Here is a 21880-nt window from a genome sequence, read left to right on the forward strand (position 1 = left end):
TGGGATTTGTTGACAATACACTGGTTTGGTCATTGATGGTATCAAGCTTTCATTGGGTGTTGAAGAGTATTTCTCTTGTGTATATTGTATCTCTTTATCTCCTTGCTATCTCTTAAGTGTGTCCACTCTGTCACTGCTACCACCCCCGCCCAATGCCCCAGCACCTGCCTCTTGGACCACTCCGTGAACATTCTAGCTGATGCCCCAGCTTTCTTTCTTGCCCAGAGTGATGTTTTTTCAAAGCACATAACTATTCTTCTCTGTCTTTAAATCTCTACAATGGCCATTGAGTCTTGAGATCAAGAACAAAAACATGAAAATCTCCGAATCTGGCCTCTGTCTCCTCTCCAGCCCCATCTTGGATCATTTCCATGTATTTCTTTCCATTGCCCTGATTTATTAGCTTTTAAAAAAATTCCTTAAACATGTTCCTACCCATCTCAGAGCCTCTGTGCATACTCTTTTTCAACAGCCCTCACCCAAGATAGCTTATACCAACTAATCTTTCAGCCCTCAACCCAAATATCATTTAGTCCAGAAAGTGTCTCCTGATCCTATCATCATCCCCTTTTATATGCACTCTTAGCACCTTCTTTTTTTATTCATAGGTGTTCTCATTATTGTGTTATTTATTTTGCAATTGATTCTTTAACATCTGACCCCACTATAGTACAACTTACCTGAGGGCAGGCACTGTGTCTTATCTTGTTTATTGGATTATTGCTGTATCCCCATTTTATACACAGAATAATTCAATAGATACTTGTTAAGTAAATGGACTAAAAATACAAGCAATAAAAGCATTAAACTTTAGATGAGTTTCCATACAGCAAACCTATGAATTTGAATTTTGTTTGTTTAGTGGACTATTGTGGTCGTGAATATCACAGTAGAAATCTCCTTCCCAGGATATGCAAATGAAACCATGTAGAAATAAGATGCAGTCAGTGGTGCAGGGCAGGGAGAAACCATGAGCGGTGGCGCCCCCACAGATGGATGTGCCCTTGGGGAGGCTATCAGTGAGTGTTACTTAATAGAACTCCAGCACTTACTTCTTGTAGTTGACATACATGAAATCCAAACTGTCGTCAAAATAATTGGGGGTAGAAGAATCACCAAAACAATTTAAGCCTAGTTCTTGCTTCTCCTCTTCAGTACAAAGCATGTAGCCATTGTCCAGAAGAATTAGGAAAGGAAATGGAGGTCATGGAGATTCATGTAAGTGCATTTGCTTATTGTTTGGACAGCAAGAAGCAGCTCAATGAACCATGTTATCGGGCGCATGGAATCTATATATTGATAAGCTAAATATGTAGCCCCAAGATTTTGATCAAAATATCGACAAAGCACACAATAAAAGCAATTTGTGAAAAATAATAATAATGCTAGAAAAAGGAGTTTTAAAAGTAGTGATTTTACCATATTCCCAACCCTTTCTGAGAGTATCAGTTTCAGCCAGCTGCCTATAAGTGAAAGAGTTATAGGAAAAAATCGTCATGGATATGTTTCAATAAAGAATTTTTGTACAATTCCCAGGAAATAAAAATGTATGAGAGTCTAATGACTGGGTAACAGAGAACTTTTGTAAATCAAGAGATTTGCAGTTCTTCACTTTCAACAAAATTAAAGAAGGATCTATTTCACATGTTTGTTAGTCATTAAAAGCACTTGTTCTGATAGACCACCATGTGGTATGTGGTGTACACTTGCAAGGAGTTCAAAAGGTGCTTCATTCCCATCTATTTGTTTATATGAAAGAGAGTGTTAGGCACTTACATACATAACGATCAATAGTAGGAATAAAACTGGTTCTCAGCTCCCTCTCATTTTAGCAATAGATAAAATGCATTCATGGCTATGGGACAAAATCAGAGGAAAAGGCTCAACTGTCTCATTAAACAATGCAATGTTGGAAAACAATGTGTACCTCTGGGTCAATCATTATCATCAAAGTGTGTAACGTATTCACATTGTTTGTTAAATTATATACCAATAATAATCGTAATGATAACTCACTCCAAATAAAATCTTTTATGGCTCAGAGAATTATGTCCAGCAAAATTTTTAAAACTGATTTAAGTATGCATTCTTTTGCTGAAATGTATGATAGAATCATCAGTAAAATACTTTCAAGTATAAAAATATTATATAATTGGATAAAAATCCACGGAGTAGTGAAATGAAAATCTGAGTTTCAGGGAGGTGAAGGGGGGATGAAACAGCAATGTAGAATATTAAACTCCAAAGATTACTTTTTAAAAAAAGTAACGGGACGTATAAAATCTGTGATGTTTTTATTGCATAGTTACTTCTTTACCATCAAGTTTTATAATATGCCAGAAATTACATCTTTTGCAACTATTTAAACATATGATAAAGCTCTGAATGACAATTTAATCCTCACCCAAGGATATGTTTGATTGATTTTAGAGAGGGGGGAGGGGGGAAAGAGAGACAGAAAGATAGAGAGACATCGATGTGAGAAAGAAACATCCATTGGTTGTCTTCCCCATGCTCTCCAACCAGGAATCAAACCCACAACCTAGGTATGTGCCCTTCACTGGAAATCGAACCCACAGCCTCTTGGTGTACAGGACAACATTCCAACCAGCTCAGCCACCCAGCCAGGGCCTTAAATGACAATTTAAAGTATAAAGTTGTTCACAGGGTTTCCAAATTATTTTATGACTGCACAACCAAAAATATTGAAAACTACTGCATACACATCTCCGTCGAACAGATTGCACTCTGCCACTTGTTAAATGTGGAAGCATACAAAAATCAATTTCTCTGAACAGCAGATGCCTCATCTGTTAAACAGAAATAATAATAACCAATTCCCAGGATTTTTGTCAAGATGAAAAAAATATCACACGGGAAATGTGGGGTGCAGAGCAAGCTCGGTGAGTGGAAGCAATTACCTGCAATGGAAACAATTACTTAGGAATAGCTTTGTTATAGCAAACTGTTCTTCCTAATGGAATTAGCACACGACGAAAGGGTTTGAGCAAGTGTGATACCAAGTTTCATCAAATAAAATAGCTTTTGCACTTCAAAGTTGATTAAACTCCCTAACTATCCTCCCAGCAACATTTCTGTCGCCTTGTTTCCGAGTTTAAGGGAACAGTTTTCTCAGTTATATTTGAGACAGTCACCTTCTTCAAAGGACAAGTTAACATGCCACGACAGGAGACTTAGCCAAAACAAAGAGGTCACTGATTTTTTTAAGTGATACGAAATATTCCCTGGCTGGTGTAGCTCAGTGGATTGAGCGTGGGCTGCAAACCAAAGTGTCACAGGTTCGATTCCCAGTCAGGGCACATGCCTGGGTTGCAGGCCATGACTCCCAGCAACCGCACATTGGTGTTTCTCTCTCTCTATCTCCCTCCCTTCCCTCTCTAAAAATAAATAAATAAAATCTTTTAAAAAAAGTGATATGAAATAAAATGTATCCTGATAAATCCTACATCTGAAAAGTAGAAAGCACAGGTCATCATCAAATGAATTATAAAGTTAATTTCAAGTAAAAAATTTCCCTTAATATACTCCGGTTGTTAAGAACTAAACACTTGTGTCCTCCCACCTAATTCACATGTTGAAATCCCATCCCCAATGTGACAACGTTTGGAGGTGGGGCTTTGGGGAGGGAATTAGGTCAGGAGAGGGGAGCTCTCATCCATGGGATTAGTGTCCTTCAAAGAAGAGGTCAGAGGGCCTGTCTTCATGTGACGACATGTGAGAAGACCGTAGTCTGAGCCCAGAGGAAGGCCCTCCCCAGGACTGGCTGTGCTGGCGCCATGACGTCAGACGTCCAGCCTCCAGGACTGGGAGCAATCCATTTCTGCTGCTGAGAAGCCACCCAGTGAACAGTGTTTTGTGACAGCATCTGAACCGACTATGATACTGGTGAGGAGTCATCTCATTTTGTGGTAGGCACACACAAAATGCAAGTTTATTCTTGCAATTATTTTAGAAACTGTTTTGTCAGTTAGTAAGTCAGAAATAGGGGTGTTGGTCCTAGAGAATTTGAAAATGAGAAAACAAACCAAGACTATCAACATGCAACAGATGCTCTATTGATAAAGAAGGTCTTTGCAAGTATAATTAGTATTTTTTTTGAGAACTAAAAAAAATTTGCTAAAGGGAGTTATAGGGTCAACTGATTCAAAAGTAACTGCCTTGACTAGTCCCCTGTAGACACTCGAATCTTCAGGATGATGCGGGAAAAGCAGCATGATGGCTAACGTTTTCGCGGTTTTTTTACAAGAAGACGATTTGTTGTGATTTAGAGATTATTTTCCCAATGGAAAGAAACTGTGGGCTAGGTTTATTCTCTTTTTTTAAAAAGAGCCTTAAGTGAAAAGAACAAAACTCTGAACTCAAATTTTTAAAACCTACAGATTAAGTCATAACATGTTCATCCTTTAACCTTACAATGCTAGCATTTGACAAGACGTTCTTAGAGCAATACGTGGATTTACAGAAAGAAGGCCCACAAATGCAGGCAACTAATGTGAATTATTCTTTACCCAGAAAGTAGAGCTAACGAGGAAACAGGAACCGCTGGTCATTCCTGAGGCAGAAGTCTCAATCACCAAAAAGCCTGTAATACATGTGGCATCAAAGTACACACTTAACTAGCAATGCGAACTCCTGTAGGCAAGCGTGTTCTGCAAAACGACAGGCCGTCAGAACAATGCCATGGGAGGCAGGCATGAAAACTCATCTTGGCTCATCTAGATCAGCCAAGGACGTGAAAGAATCCATTAGTTTTGCCAGTTAGCAGGAGATTTCTCTTGTCAAGGCAGAGCGGGAGGGATGAAAAGTGCAAGGTGACCTCCCGGTGATCACAAGCACTGGGAGGCAGGGGGTGGGGGTGGGGTCTGGGGTTGTTACTTTATCCAGGAAATTTATGAAAGGAAAAAATGGCTTAATCCAAATTATTTCAAAAATTTTTATCTTAAATTTAAGCTCTGTTGTCCCGCTGATTCCAGCTGATTTTATTACGTGCTTTCAAACATTCTCATTCTTTCTTTTTCATTTATTTTCTCTTTCTTACTGTTAACTTTCCACTCATTTTGCTGCATTGCTTTTCTGCTGTCTCGTTATCTTGAGGATGAACTGACAGATGGCCCTAAGAGCCAAAGCTTTTTAAAGCATTTACTGGGTGACATCGGTTAATGAAATTACACAGGATTCAGGTGTGCAGTTCTATACCACATCATTTGTATATTGTATATGCAGGTCGTCTTCCCTCACCATTTATCCCTCCTTTATTCTCTTCAACCTCCCCCACCTCCCCCCTCCCCTCTCATAATCATCATCCTGCAGTCTGTGTCTATGAGTCTGTGGGGTTATTTTAGTCTTTTACATCTCCACCCAGCCCCCCAACTCCCTCCCCTCTGACAGCTGTCAGTCTGTTCTCTGTATCTGTGACCCTATTTCTATTGTGTTTGCTAGTTTACTTTGTTCATTAGGCACCACATATGAGTGAAAGCATATGGTACCTGTCTTTCTTTGACTCGTTTCTTTCACTGAGCATAATGCTCTCCAGCTCCATCCCACAGCTTTTTTTTTTAAACAGAAGGAAACTAAGATGGTTAAAATTATTTTCAATACCACTAAACACTGTGATACATCATCTGAGGAGATTGGCAGGCTTCTTCCTTACTCTTTTTTCAGGCATTCCCACATAAGCTGTCAGTCGTTGACAGTCAAGGCTTAGACATAAAAATGTACAAATCTAAGGGAGGGAAAAAACCCCTTCTTTCAGCCAATGTCAATCTCTGCTCCAAAAGGACCATTTTACCATAGTAACAAGGAGGTGGCAAACTGCAAGAGATCTCCCACAATCCACCTCTTTTTCCTGGAAAAACCCGACCAAACACAAATGGCCATTGTTTGGCCATGCACCTTGGGCAGGCATGAAACTCCCTTGCATCTCTAGACCGGAGGTGTCTCCCGCCCTTCTGCTGGCATCCAGAACCCAAAACTTCAAAGAATTTGGTCTGTACCCACAGCACGTCCTTAGCCTTGGACAAGCAGTGCCCTGCTGATATGCTGTGCGGTCAGGGCAGGGTGTCACCACGTGTGCCCTGTACCCATTACTCCCCACGGAGGTGCTTCTCCTTCACCAGAGCATGGACTTGACCTGATGCCTGAAGAGCACTGGGTCTCATCCACATGGGATTGATCTATTCTCATTGTTATTTTACCTGCATGATGCCTATCCCCTGATTGCTCCCACCAGCCCTCCAGAATCAGGCTGACACTCTGGCTTTTGGGTATTTGAATTATTTATATAAGAAGGGGCCCCAGAAAACATACTTGTGCATATGCTAACCACAGAGAAACACATGTACACACCGTAGCAGCAGCCTTTGTGCACCAGTGCAGACAAAACCTGCCTCTTCTCCTAGGCCAGTGATGGAGATCCAAGGAACATCCAGGAAGGAGCCCGTCACTCTAAGGTCCAAACTAGCTTCATGCTTAGGTCCCATTTAAGGGTTTTGTGATCGGAAGGAGCTCCAAGGAGTCTCCTCTGATTAGTACTAGCCCCAAGGAGCCACATCATGTAGGGAAAGGACCCCCAGGCCAATGATGAGGTCACAGGGAGAATTGGTAGCTCCAAGGCAAAGTATCAATGGTTAGATCTACTACAGACCATCCCATGAGCACCCCCTGGCTTTCTAGAATGGCAGCCCTTACGTAACTACACTGGGTTTCTAAGTTCTCCCCCTCCAGCAAGTCCACTGCTGGGGCTATATCCTAAGAACCCTGAAACACCAATCCAAAAGAACCTATGCACCCCAATGTTCATAGCAGCACAATTTACAATAGCCAAGTGCTGGAAGCAACGTAGATGCCCATCAGTAAATGAATGGATCAAAATACTGTGGTACATTTACACAATGGAATTCTATGCAGCAGAAAGAAAGAAGGAGCTCCTACCCTTTGCAACAGCATGGTTGGAGCTGGAAAGCATTATGCTAAGTGAAACAAGCCAGGCAGTGAAAAACAAATACCATATGATCTCACCTTTAATAGGAACCTAAACAACAAAACAAAGAAACAAGCAAAATGTAGTCAAAGACACTGAAATAGAGGACAGGCTGACAGTGACCAGAGGGGAGAGAAGAGGGAATTTCAGGGGAGAATGGGAAGGGTTTACAGGAACAAATTTAAAGGACACAGGGACAAAAACTAGGGGGGTGGTAATGGGAGGGAAGTGGGGAGGGATGGGTGGGTGGGTTGGAATGGGGAGTAAAAGACAGAAAACTGTACCTGAACAATGATTAAAGTAAAAAAAATAAATAAGAGACAAAGTTCTCTCCCTCCAGCCTGTGGGGTGAGGGCAGATGCCGCGTGCTACACTGGGCCAGACAAGAATGGCAAATTTGGACATCACTTACCTTTTGTAATTTGCAACTCTAAATTTGTCCACGTGCATAATGATTATATTTTCCCTCTGTGGAAGACGGTGTACTTTTCTGCTTGTAAGATCTGGACAGTCGTGCACACTGCCCTGAGGCAGCCGATCAATTCAACGCGGCTTCGACAAGCGACCTTGCACTAAACACTGTCTGCAGCACAGTGAAGAGGCCCACCCCGTGCGGAAGCGGCCCCTGCCTCAGGACCACTGCTGGCTGCGGGGAGCCAGGAGAAGGAAGCTGGTGTAAAAACAGACTACTGTTTGCACCTACAGCTCTGAAGTTGGAGCAAAAATTTCTCTTTTGTCTGGTTAGCTCTTTCATGGGGAAATATCACCTTCATGGGGCTTTTGATTTTGCAAAGGTAGCGCCCAAGGCTTATGCAGACTGGAGAGGTAGAGACCGTAAGGAACTAAACCACTGTGCCTAAGGCTGCCTTTTCTCAGGACAGGGTGACTTCTCTGGGAGGCTCTTAAAATGATATTCGGCAGAATGATGGCAAACTGTTTTCTGTCTTCACATCAACTCCGTCAGGTTACCTGTGCTTTTACAAACGAGGATGCGAACACACAGAGCAGGTGGAGTAACTACTCTACAGAGCTAGAAAGTTATAAGGTCGGAAAGTTATAAGGTCTCTTACAATAACCTTTGCTTTCTCAACCTTTCTTTAGCAACGTGTTTAATTTTTCTAAAATGGAAAGAAATGTGTAATGGAATAGTCAATTCCATTACATTCTTACAGCACAAATGAGTCCAATAATTCTGGTAGACATTTCAGGCCAGGCATACAATGGACACCTACTAAATATCTATTAACTTATATATGATCCTGCCTCTACTTTAAGGTAACTTAGGATGGGTAAAACTATTTAGCAAATGTGGAAAATTCAGAAGGGCCTTATGGGACTCACAGTAATTGATCTCTTGTGCCCAACAGGCTACATGTGGGGACCACAGATCAGCGGCCAGTGGGTATTTTGGAGGGTCTGATCAGCAAGGCATATAGCTCCTGGAAAGAGACACTGGAGAGCCACCTAGTTGGTTTGTTTCGGAAAGAAGCGTTATTGCCAAGACTCCATTCAGAAATAATATGGGGCGACTTCCTGGTCGGAATCCTAAACGGGCAGGTATGGGCACAAAGGCCTCTAGCCTGCCAACAGTGCTCGTGCAAGTACCTGTATTGTTCATCTGCTGACAATTCCGGGTTAATGTCTCCAACATTTCTAAAGCAAGAGTGAGAGATGCAGCCAAGTCACATCGACTTATTCTTTATAGGAGGACCTATTACATTAAAGCCATTCTTAAGTATGCCAAAATTCAGACCTTTGTAGACACAATCCATGTAAACTGTTGCCTTCAGGAATAGATGAGCTCTCTCTGGAATCATAACATGTGAGGAGAGACACCTAGTGGACAAGATGCAAGTTCACTGCTTGGCTTGAGACCCAAGACCAAAGAACATCATTCTGACTCCCTAATTTAACTTGTTTTTAATTTCAATAGAGGTTTTTTAACCACTGGCATTACAAACCCAGACATATAAGTTTTACAATAGAATGTTCTGTGTTTATTTCTAAAGGGAGTGTTTTTCTCTTGCATTGGTTTTTCCATTAGACTGCCTCACTGCATGAAGTTCTGGGAATACGGAAGCTGGAGTAGACTGCAAACGGCCGGTCGCTTCCGCGCACCTGACCCTGAACTTATGCGCTTACCCTTGGTTCCCATCCCTTTACAGGCTTTACATGTGACATTTTCCATCTGTCTTTGGGTTGCCTTATTCTTGCTTTTAATGAAGTGAAGCCAATGACATTTTTTTTTCCAGCCAGCTTCCTGTGGTCTGCCCAGCTTCCTGTGGCCAACCTACTCTCTTCGTCTCTTAGTCACTTTTCACGTACATCTCACCTACCCATGACACTGTTTTACACTCACCTCCTCACACGCAGCCCTGCGTGCCCCTGCCACCCTCCCGCTGTCCCAGATAACTGCATCTAACCTCAAAAGTCTGTCATCGACATAACCAACGTCTTTCTTTCTTTACTCCCTATTACTGAAATTTGGCTGTGTTAAAATTTCATCTTAGAAATTTTTTTATATATAAATAGACAGGTTTCATTGTCATTTATATGAGTTCCTGGACTCGAACTCGAAGAAATTTAGATCAAACTCATAGGAAGAGGAGCACTGGCTCTAGGGGAAGCCGGATGACATTTACAGAATCCGGTGATTTCGAGGTTGCCGTGTTGTATGTAAAAGACCAGCCAGTCCCAGAAGAATGAAGCATCAGCGGAGAAGCAGAAGCTGAGGAACGCCAGGGCGCCAGACATGCGGATGTAACAGGGATCTGGGAAGTACATCCCCCTCCCCAAAGCGCCACCTGAAACCACACGCATCAGAGATAAACCACCAAGTCAAGCCCTCCCTAGATTCCTCTCACGAGCAAAACAAAGGGGTCCTTGTTCCTCTATTTTTAGGAAGTGAAGTGGGCCTTACTTCCTCTGTCACATATTTGATGGCGAAATGTTGAACCTTTTTCTTTGCTCGCAGGGATACACCACAGGTGCTCATTATCATTCGACAATATCCCTTCATAAGTGCTCATTAAAAATAGCAGTAAGAATTATAACGACTAAAAAATAAAGACTCGATACTTTCAGATGATAGGATTTACATGTGAAAAATAATCTATACCTGAAATATTACAACTGAAAATTGGACATCGAAGAGTTGCTAGATACAAGGCCAAAAATCAATAACATTTCTATACATCAGTGACAAATAGCATGCTAATAAATATTTTAAGAAGGTACATGCAGAGCAGGGGTGTCAAACTCATTTTCACCGAGGGCCACCTCAGCCTCATGGTTGCTTTTAAAGGGCAGATGTAATGTCAGGACTGTGTAAATGTAACTACTCTGTAACAGTTAAGTGAGAGCTCAGCGCGGCCGCCAGATAAAACAAGGTGGAGGGCCAGATAAAACAAGGTGGAGGGATGGATTCAGCCCGCAGGCCTTGTGTTTGCCACCTGTGGTATAGAGCAAGATCATATTAAATTCCAAATACATTAGAATGAATCTGACAAAAGGTGCCCAATATTGTCATGAGGATATCTTTAACACATTACTGAAAGAGACTGAAAAAGACCTAAATAAATAGGAAGATGTGCTGTGTTCATTAATCGGATGACTCTGATGGTGAAGGTGACTACGGTGAGTGCTTTTTCTTTATCCTGTGGTCATGGAATATTACCCTACCTTTCCTTCTAGAGTTTTTGGGGCTTTTTGCTTTTTATATTGGATTTACAATCTACTTATGATTGATTTTTTATTATGGTTTTAAATAAGAGTCAAGTTTCAGTTTTTAAATTAATAACTAATAGTCTCAGGAAAATTTTTAAAATGTTTTATTTATTTATTTTTAGAGAGAAAGGGAGGGAGAAAGAGAAGGAGAGAAACATCGGTGTGTAATAGAAACATCGACTGGTTGGCTCTCACATGCCCCCCAACTGGGGACCTGGCCCACAACCCAGGCATGTGCTTTGATCAAGAATTGAACCGGTGACCCTTTGGTTTGCAGGCTGGTGCTCAATCCACTGAGCCACACCAGTCAGGATTGTCTCAGTAAATTTTTTTGAAAATATTGTGTTTCCCACATTGGCTCTAACCATAAAGGGAAAGCTTGATAAGTCAGAATACATTGAAATTAAGAATTTCCATTCACCACCCTGACTGTTGTGGCCCAATGGGTTGGGCATTGTCCAGTAAACTGGAAATGTTTCTGGTTAGATTCCCAGCCAGGGCACATGCCTGGGTTGTGGGCCAGGTCCAGAGCTGGGGGTGTGAGGAGGGCAAATGATCCATGTTTACCTTGCATATCAGTGTTTCTCTTCCTCTTTCCCTCCTTTCCTCTCTCTCTCAAAATAAATAATTAAAATCTTTATTTTAAAAAAGAATTTCTATTCACTACGTGACAACCTTAGGGAGTATAAAAGCAAGCAAATGAATGAGAAAATAAATATGTGCAATACATATAAACTCTAGAAAGTTTATACCAGAATGTATAAACAACTCCTATAAGTCAATAAGCAACAGACAAAAAATCCAAGAGAAAAATGAGAACAGACTTAAAATTGATTTCACAAAGGACAATATCAACTAGTCAATATAGATATGAAAATATGCTTACTGAGGGAAATGCAAGGCAAAACTGCAAAAAAAAAAAATACCATTAAACACCTACCCAAATCCTGAAATTTGAAAGACTGACAATGCCACGTGTCAGACCTTGTAGAGCTAATGAAAACTCTCAAACACTGCTGCTGAATGCATAAATTAGGCCAACCATTTTTGGAAAACTGGCAATATCTACTAAAGCTGTACCAAAACATTTAATATCTAAAAATGTAAAACACATGGTAAATATAAATATTTATATGTAATGATAGAGACAGGCAGAATAGAGTGATAACAAAAAAATAAAGCCAGACAATACGAGCTTCATATGTGTATAGATATATTACCTCAAAATATCTCAAGCAGCCACAACTCATAGAACTGGAAAGAGATATCAATAACTTAGCAATTATGGTTTAAGATTATGGCACAGGTCTCTCAAAAATCAATAGCTTAAACAGGCAATGAGTAACCAGAAATGAAGATGACACAAATGATACCAATTAGTAAATTCAGATACACAGAACTCTATACTCAAGAAACAGAGAATGCACACTCGTTTTCAACACACAAGGTATATTGTCAAAAATTGACAAAGTACTATATGACAATGGGAGCCTTGATAAATTTTACATAATTTTTAACACAGATTATGTTCTCTGACTATGATGCATTATAGAAATTAATAATAAAGACATAGCTTTAAAAGGTCTGTATGTCTGGAAGCTAAATCTTGCACTACCAAAAAGCATTGGATTCGTTAGAAAATCAGGTTCAGGGATCCCAAGATGGCAGTGGAGTAGGTGGAAGTTACACTCACCTTCTCCCAGGGCCAAACTGAACTTACAACTACATTACAGAGCAGTTGACCTAGCTGAACAACTGAAGGCTAGCTGAACAGAAGTTGTATAACCAAGGATCTACAGAAGAAGCCACATTGAGATTGGTAGGAAGGCTGGGGTTGCAAAAGGGCTGTCCTCACACCCACGTGTGACTGCCAGGAATCCTGAGGGATATCTCGAAAGCTTCCTCCTCAGGAGCATGGGGTCTCAACCCCACACCAGGATCCCCAACCCAGAGCACCAGAGTCGGGAGGAGGAGGCTTCATAACATCTGATGGTGAAAATCAGCAGGGATCCTGTTCAGCTGGGAGAGAAGAGTGCCTGCTACAAACCCAGATTCTCTCTTACAGGGTCAGCATAAAGGATCTTGTTCCTAGACACTCACCCAGGGCTACAGTAAAGGGAAGGCAACTCAAGGCATACTGAAGTCACACAGAGAAGATCTGGGTGGCATGGCCCCAGTGAGAGATCTAGAGCATCAACCACCAAGGTTCCTGTGCAGAGGTTTCTGCAGGGTGCCGCCCGCTTGGGCTCAATCTACAGACTTTCCTTGGAAGGTTCTCAAGGAAAACCAAGTACACTCAGGGAGTGCCTAGGCAGCCGACAGGTAGAAGCCAATGTCAAGGTGCCAGGAGCCATTTACTCATGCACCCCAGCTCAGAGCTTCAAGAAGCTGACCTTTGTACAACTTGGGCCTTCCCATGCGCACCCAGGCCCAGCAGAGGCAACCACAAACAGCAAATGGCTTGGCGGCTCCAGACAGGTAGCCTAAGGCAAGTCATAGGCAGCATCTGACACTGACCTGCACTGCAACACCTCCCAGGTGGACCCAGAACCAACACAACCTGAAGCAGGCTTCAGGCCACATCAGAGCACAACCCAGCGAGCCACACAAGTGGCAACTTCTCACACTACACACGAGAATAAACTAAAAACGGATTAAAGACTTAAATGTAAGACTCGGAATCATAAAAATCCTATAAGAAAACATAGGTAGTAAAATCTCAGACATTTTTGCGGCAATATTTTTTCTGCTATGTCGCCTTGGGTAAGGGAAACAAAAGAAAAAATAAACAAATGGGACTACATCAAACTAAAAATGTTTTACACAGCAAAGGAAACCATTAACAAGATGAAAAGACAACCCCCTGAATGGGAGAATATATTGGCCAATGATATGTCTGATAAGGGGTTAATACCCAAAATTTATAAAGGGCTGAGACACATTAACACTGTAAAAACAAACAACCTAATTAAAAACTGGGCAGAGTACTTAAATAGACACTTCTCCAAGGAAGCCATACAGTTGGCCAATAGATATATGAAAAGTTACTCAGCATTGCTAATCATCAGAGAAATGCAAATTGAAACCACAAGATAGCAAAGGGAACCCTCATGCATTGTTGGTGGGAATGCAGATTGGTGCAAACGCTATGGAAACAGTGTGGAGGTTCCTCAAAAAATTAGAAATGGAATTGCCTTATGACCTACCATCTCCCTTTCTAGGAATATGTCCAAAGAACTCTGAAAGACTGATTCAAAAGAGTATGTGTGCCCCTATGCTCAATAGCATTGTTTACAATGGCCAAGACTGAGACACAGCCCAAGTGCCCATCGGTAGATGAGACGATAGAAAAGCTGTGGTACATTTGCACAATAGAATACTATTCTGTCATAAAAAGGGAGAAGAAGGAAACCTTACCTTTTGGAACACTACGGATGGACTTAAAGGGTATTATACTCAGTGAAATAAGCCAATCAGAGAAAGACAAATACCGTATGATTTCACTCACATGTGGAATCTAATGAACAAAACAAACAAAATAGAAACAGACTCATAGATACAGAGAACAGGCTAACAGCTGTCACAGGGGTGGGGGTGGGGGACCGAGTAAAAAGGTGAAGGGATTATGCAGGAAAAAATTTGCAGTTGCAGAATAGCCACAGAGATTCGAACTGCAGCATGGGAAATACAGTTAATACCGTTGATATAACTGGGCATGGAGCCCGGTGGGTGCTTGGTGTGGCAGGGGGACAACTCTGTAGAGGGCTTGCTTTTCTGGCCACTTGGCTGAACATCTCAAAGTGGTGTGGGATGGTATCGAATGTAAACTGTGGTTGAAAAATTTTTAAAAATGAAAATAAAAACAAGGAAGAAAATCAAATGGGAAATACTTAGAATTTATCACCATTGAAAACAGGACATGTCAAAAAATTTAGGGGACAGGACCAAAGCCACTTTTAGAGGAAAATCTACACCATAAATATATTCATCAAAAAATAAGAATAAATGAAAACAAATAAGCTAAGGGTTCATCACATGAAACTTAAAGAAGTAACAAAATAGCAAACCCAAGGAAAAAATAGTGAAAACAGACAGAAATCAAGAGAATAGAAAAAGAGGGAGAAGATTAATGAAACCCAAAGCTACTTCTTTGAACAAAAGTTAATAAAATACAGCTCCAGCAAGACTAATTAAAGCGGGAAAATAGACACAAATAAAAACTTCCAAGATATAATTCTTAACCTGCCAATTATTCAGCCTGAAATTAACTTAAAAATTTTCATTTGCATACAGGTAAATAGTTAAGAAGAAATCTAATGTCGAGAGACTGCTTAATAATCCATCTTGCAACATGCTCTCATGAAAGAAATAAAATATTCTCTCCCAAATCTAATGTATTCTGTCACATATTGGTCAGTGGGAGTAAAAATCTAATTGGATTAGAAACAAATTATTCAGTAAATCAGACAAAATTATTTTCCTTATAACTTTTTCCAGGCAAAATTACCTAACCCTTAAAGACTATTATAATAAATAAGAACAATTATAAACACTCAAAATTCAAATGCACACACATTGGAAAATTACTGTGAGGTTTCAAAACCTGCTGCTTTCTTGTACCTACTAATCTTGTCCCTTTTTAACACAGACCCACATTTCTCAGTGCTCACCAGTAGGATTTTTCATGGAACATTTAGAAATTGTTGTCCAACCAACTCCCTTTCTTAAAGAAGCCCCTCCTTATTGCACTGTCAATCCTATGGCCTCACCTCCCGCAAACTGGAGCCAACATATGGCTTAGGTTGGCCAATTACTCATTCAATCAGTCATCAAATGTGTCTTGGCTGAACATACAGCATTGAACACAAGAAATAAAACCTTGCTCCCTCATGGGGTCTACATTTCACGAGCGTAGATGACAAGATACGTAAAATAAATGGTGTATTGCGGTGGAGACAAACAGAGAAAAACAAAATAGGGAAGGAAAGTATAGAGGGTTGTCATTTTAAATGGGTGGATAGGAAGGGTCTCACTAAATGGCAGACAGTTGACTAAAAGAGCCTAAAAGAGGGTACATCCAAGGTTAGAGAACGGCCAGTGCAAAGGCCCTGACTTGGGACTGGCTGCGGCTGAGGCTGAGTGAGCGATGGGAAGGGAGTTCCAGGAGATGAGGTCAGACGAGTTATGGGAGGCCAGATCATGCACGTCATGGGTGGTCTTTAAACTATTGCACACTTAGCTTCCCTTGAAATGAAACAGGCAGACACGGTGCGGTTTGATCTGACAAAGTCACGCTAAGAGCTCTGGCTCCAGGACCGAGGGGAGACTGAGGGGAGCAAGGCTTAAACCGAGACGCCAGTTAAGACGCTATTGCAGTAACTCGGAGAAGATACAAGAGTGTCTTAAACCAGAGTGATGGCAGGAGGGGTGGTAAGAAGTAAATGAACCAAAGTGTGTGTCACCTTTGCCACCATGGCTGATTAAGGAAAGAGTATATGAACCAAATGAGGCTAATCAGACAGTTCTGCCAGAAGTGTTGAAAAAGAGACTTGTGTTTTTTCTGGGATTTTAGCTATGAGCGCAGTGCACACTTGGGGTTAGCAGTGGCCGCCTCGGCCACCTGCTGGAGAGAACAGAGAGTGGACCAAAACAGCGGGAAGCGGAGCACAGAGAGAAGGGGTGGGGGAGAAATTTTCCCACGCCACCAAGGGCTGGACCAGACAGATTTAAAACGATGTACACGTGAATATGTCTTGTGAAATTTCAGAATTTCAGATGAATACAGAGAATTCTACAAGTTTACAACAGGGTAAAAAGGTATTATCTAAAAAGAAACAGGAAAAAGAATGACACCAGATTTTTCATGCGCAACACGGGATGTGAAAGGGTGTTGAAGCGATGCCTTCGAGGTTCTGAGTGAACACACATTTGTACGTGAAATTCTGCGTCCAGTCAGACTCACAGTCATGAGGGCAAAAAAAGAGATAATTTCAGAGATGTTTATTCCTTATGTGCCATATATGAAAATATTGCTTAATAAAATAAGTCAATAAACTGAAAAATAAATTTAAGGAGAAAAACATGAGATACCAGGAAAAAATAAAAACATGAAATTAACATTCATGGAAGACTGAGCATATAATGTTGACAAAAAAACAAACTACAAAATAAATGAATGACAATCTATTATAACTGTTCTGAGTATAGCTTTGTGTTCCTAGTTCAATATCCCATGAATTGATTTTGCAGTCAGCTTTACTGTGTTTAGAGTTACATTTATTTTCAAGTTATGGTCTTATTGAAAAGAAAAAGAAGTAATGAAATACTGTTAATAATACAAATACAATCTATGGATATATAGACATATAAGGGCCCTTTTTCAATAGACATTTTTCTATTGTTGATTATGTATATACCCTCAATAATCCTTGTTTTATTTATTCCTACCTAAAGTTAGAAAGTAAAAAATGTGAAGTTAATTCTAAAAGAGTAAACTAACTTACCTACACAGAAAAACATAGGGAATTATCAATGTGACTGGTTTAGAAAGGAAAGTTACTCTATGGAGACGCCTACCTGAAACAAGCATTTCCAGAAAAGTTCATCAAAGAAGAAATGCCTGGTGCTCTCCATATCTAGTTTTTCTCTCCTCCCCCCACCCCCAGGAGGACCTCCAACCCCATAAGGTCTGGAGAGGCCACGTGACTAGTTCTGGCCTATCAGCTCTGGGTGGGCGTAAGGTGTGGACACTCCCAGTTTGGAGAAGGGCATGCACACTCCACACTCTCTCCTCTTGTCATGGCAAACCTTGAAGTCACCTTTGCCATGGTGGTGCCACAGGGCATCGGGGCTTCGGTCAGTTGCACCCCTGAGCGACTGCGTGGAGTAGAGGTGCCTTCCTCTCTTATGTCAACCAGCACCGAACGTACTGTGTGGATGAGAAATGCAAGTGGACCGTGTGAAGCCACCGTGATTTCAGGGCCCATGCGCTACCACGGCACAGTTCGCCTAGACTGATGAGAGCTTCTTGTGCCTCGTGAGCCATTAGCAAAGTCTTTTCTAAATTTTTAAACTTATGTTTAATTTTTTCCCTGTGTAAACTGACATATACACAAAGTAGTTAGTCCCTATTCTGAAGACTTTGGTTGGAAGGTGATTTTATCAGGAAAGGCATTGTCATTTCTATAGAGTGTGCTAAACTAAGGGAAAATGAAATGCCTGTCAACAAGAAGCCGTTTGTTCGCTGCCGGAGTAGACTTCTCTCTCCTACCCGTTCCACCCACTTTCTCAAGACAATAAATGTGAAAACCTTTCTGGAAAAGCACCACATTGATTTGTGAGAATAGCTTCAAAAGATTTTGTGATTTTCAGCGAATACTCTTCATTTTGCAGCTGGACTCTGTCCCTTAGAAAACTATGTTTATATTTTTGAGCAAAATTTAAGAAAGTACAAAAATTTTAACCAGAAAAAAATAATAGCTCAACTATGAACATGGCTTCTCAATAATCAGAAAAGCTTGCAAATTCTGTTTCAAAGAATAAACTCTGTATAGTCATTTCTTCAGCCAGCCAGTTCTCCATTTGTCACCCAGTTGTCCCCATTCTTGTTCGCCCTGGCGTATTTTGTGTATAAAATTACAAGCCTTCAAGAAGAAAACATATGTGGTCATCTATTCCTATACCGCCAGCACACAGGATTTTCACATAGAGCTTATTTTAAAGTAGGCCAAGAAATCCTTGGAGTTCAAGTTATTTTTCCGCTAGACGTATGAGACTTGGCATCACAGGTTTCTGTTCTGGAAAAAGTCCACTGCCACTCTGGATCACCTGGTCACATAAAGGGACATTAGGTAGGTCTTGGAACATACCTCTCCCAGGCAGAGCAAGAAAAAAAGCATAGGACAAATAGAACCTTGTTTTCAAGATATGTTCACATGAAACTTCAAAATATTCGCTGCCCAATAGCAAAACGTCAACATAATGAGACAAGCAGTCTATACTTGAGAAGTCTGTGAAGACTGTTGGTGAGAATGTAAACAAGCACAGCCACTAGGGAAGACAGCGTGGTGGTTCTACCAAAGATTGAAAACAGAACTACTGTATGGTTCATCCATCCCACTTCTGGGTGTATATGCGAAAGTATTAAAAGCAGGGTCTCAGATATTTATACATTCATATTTATACCAGCGTTACTCACAACAGAAAAATGTGGAAGCCACCCAAGTGTCCTCAGTGGGTAAACAAATAATAAAATGTGATATATACACACAATAGAATATTACTCAGCTTTAAAAGGGAAGGAAATTCTGCAATATGCTACAACATGCATCACCCTTGAGGATAGCAGGCTGAGTCAAATCCAGCAGGCACAAAAAGACAAATGCTACATGACTCCACTTCTATGAAATACTTCGAAATCATAAAGACAGAGAGTATAATGGTGTTTTCAGGGGCTGCGGGAAGGGGCTAGAGGACACTTACGGTTTAATGGGTCTACCAGTTCAGTTCTCCGAGATGAAAAGTGTTACGGGGATGGATGGGAGCGATGGTGTGCGACAGCACAGCTATGTTTGATGCCACTGAACCACGCACTTCAAAAGGTTCAGATTGTAAATTTTATGGCATGTGTATTTTACCACAGCTTTTTAAGTGAAAATAAAAAACAGAAGGGTCTGAAGAACTCAGAATAATCAAGGCCGTGAATTTAGACACACATGAATGGGAACTAAAGATACACGGTGTGCCCCCGCTACATTTACTTGGACTAAGAACTCTGCTTATAATGGACCAGAGTGACTCTATAAGCAACGGTCCTTTCCTCTTGCTCAGTGACAATGGTGAAGATGAAAAATATTTACATGCTTTCGCATCAAGTTGGAGGACATTTTATCCTAGTAGCTGGTTCAAGACTTTCTCTTAGGGAAACATCTAGATTGGTTCAAAAAAAAAAAAGCCACATTAAGCCCCTTGTTGTAAAATCTGGAATCCCGAGTGCGGGAGGCAGTGAGGGGAGGATGGCAGGAAGAGCTTTGAAACAGGAGGAAAGCAGGGTGATGGAAACGACCCCGCAATGTCAGTATGAGTAGGAAGCAGTGAAGAACCAAGCTTTGCCTTCATGCTGACTTCAGGTGGAACCAAGGCAACAAACACATAAGGATACCCAAAGAATAAGTCGTTGGGAATGCGTGCAAATCATTGCCAGATGTGCTTCATTGTTAAAGGCCATGCATGTTGCAGGTTAGTGCCAAATGCATAAAACTTCCAAGATGCACAGATGCCTCAGCTAACGACAGTAGTGTTTATTCATCACCGTCATAACTAACATTTATTGAGTGCTTACCAGAATCACAAATACTGTCCTAGGAGTTATATTCATAGTAACCCGTTAGGTCCTCACAGCAGCTTTTTGAGGTACTACTATTATCTCCTTCTAACAAGTGAGCAAAGAGAGGCACGTAAGAGTTAAGTAATGTGACCAAAGTCACACAGCCAGTAAGTGGGAGAGAGAAGATTCAAACCCAGGCCACCTGAGGTCAGACCCTGCCCTCTCCACCGTTATGCTCTGTTCTGATTCTGTTCAAGGATAACGCTAAATGAGACTCTAATCATCTGATTCGGTCATTGGTGACATAGTTGGTTGTCACGCTCCGTAAGAAGCATTAAGTTTTATATTACAAGAGGCCATAGAGTTTACCTAACCCAGTCTTTCAACCAACGCAGGGATTCCTGATGACACACCTTTTTCTGATGACAAGCCAGTCTTTCTCTAGATACCCTCCTTGATGGGGAGGCCCTTGCCCTGAGGATCAGACAATGTTTCACTAGAAATAATACTTGACAACCTTTGAAGATGGTAAAATCCACAGGGGAACCAGTTTTGTTAACCATCAATGGAAGCTGTGGGTATGAAAAGTATCGCTTGAAAATCCTCAATGGAACATCAACCGTCAATGGCAAATACAGAATTCTTTACCAGATTAGGCAACATGGGAATCCTGTTGACTGAGTTATACAATCTGTCTCATCAATAAATGCTTACCTTAGTACGTACATATGGAAACAATAGGAATGTGTGTGTGTGTGTTTTTTATATGTATATAAGACATCTGAACAGCTAAGATATGCATCAAAGCTAACTTTTTGACAGTGAGTGAGACAACCAGGGCAGGTTTTAACAACTACCCGAAGGGCAAGCAATGGTCACCAACAAGAATGATGGTAACAGTTGGGTCATCAGTAACAATGTTTCAAAGACAATTGCAAGAAAACTCAAAGTGAGAGGAAGTATATACTGGGAGCAAATAGTGATTATTGTTGCTGCTGTTTAGCTCATAGAGAAAAATAGCCCAGATTATATACTAATATTTTTGGAAATTTTACCGGAATGTCAGTCATATGCACAGAGTCACACAGGGACGTGTCCTTCACACCTGGCCGTGGGGGGATGCTTCCCTTGCATTCCCCAGCAAGCACAGGATGGTATTGCATCTTAAAAAGGAATTACACCAAAGAAGAAATGTATTTCCCAGTCAGAAGCTAAAGCATATAATTCTTTTCAAATCATTTTACAAATAGAAAATCAAAAAAACCATGAAAAAAATTACACATATTCAAAGAACTCCACCCTTGCCCACATTATTAGTTTTGACCTTTAAAAGCAGGAATATCTTAAGTGAGGAACATTTATATGATAATAGCAAATGTAAATATTTTATTTTAGTTATTAGTAAATTTAGATCAGTAAACGCCTCATGTCTAGAGCATTCATTTTACTACTGGGCATCTAAACACATAGTTGTTTAGAAAACAGATCTTTCATATAGCTATAATGCTATGATACTTTGATAATTATGGTATATTCGTGATCACGGAGGCAGTCAAAAAAAGGTAATACCCTAAATAAATTGCTTTGCTAAACAACTCTCCTACTGAAAAGTACTCACCATCGCAACTCCATTGTCAAGGGAAATCCAGAAGATCAAATATGGCTGGTTATTTGTCAATACCATTAGCTTCTGTCTGCATTCATCCTAACCTAGTGATGAACATACCTATGCTATTGTAAATTGGTTCACAAATTAGAATAACCAAGTCAAGTACAGGCCCTTCAGGTCATAAATGTCACCAACAAATTAATGTTGAAGTGTTTTAAAT

The 21880-nt window shown here is 40.8% G+C and overlaps 1 protein-coding gene across 4 annotated transcripts in view; it reads right to left on the reverse strand.

The window, feature by feature from the left end:
• Positions 1–21880, reverse strand: part of IPCEF1 (interaction protein for cytohesin exchange factors 1) — a 147199-nt gene that overhangs the window by 82898 nt on the left and 42421 nt on the right. The gene's annotated exons all lie outside the window — the stretch shown is intronic.

This window comes from Phyllostomus hastatus, unplaced genomic scaffold (assembly GCF_019186645.2).
Source record: "Phyllostomus hastatus isolate PE091 unplaced genomic scaffold, TTU_PhHast_1.1 phas_contig_40, whole genome shotgun sequence".
In the NCBI taxonomy this organism is placed as follows: Eukaryota; Metazoa; Chordata; class Mammalia; order Chiroptera; family Phyllostomidae; genus Phyllostomus; species Phyllostomus hastatus.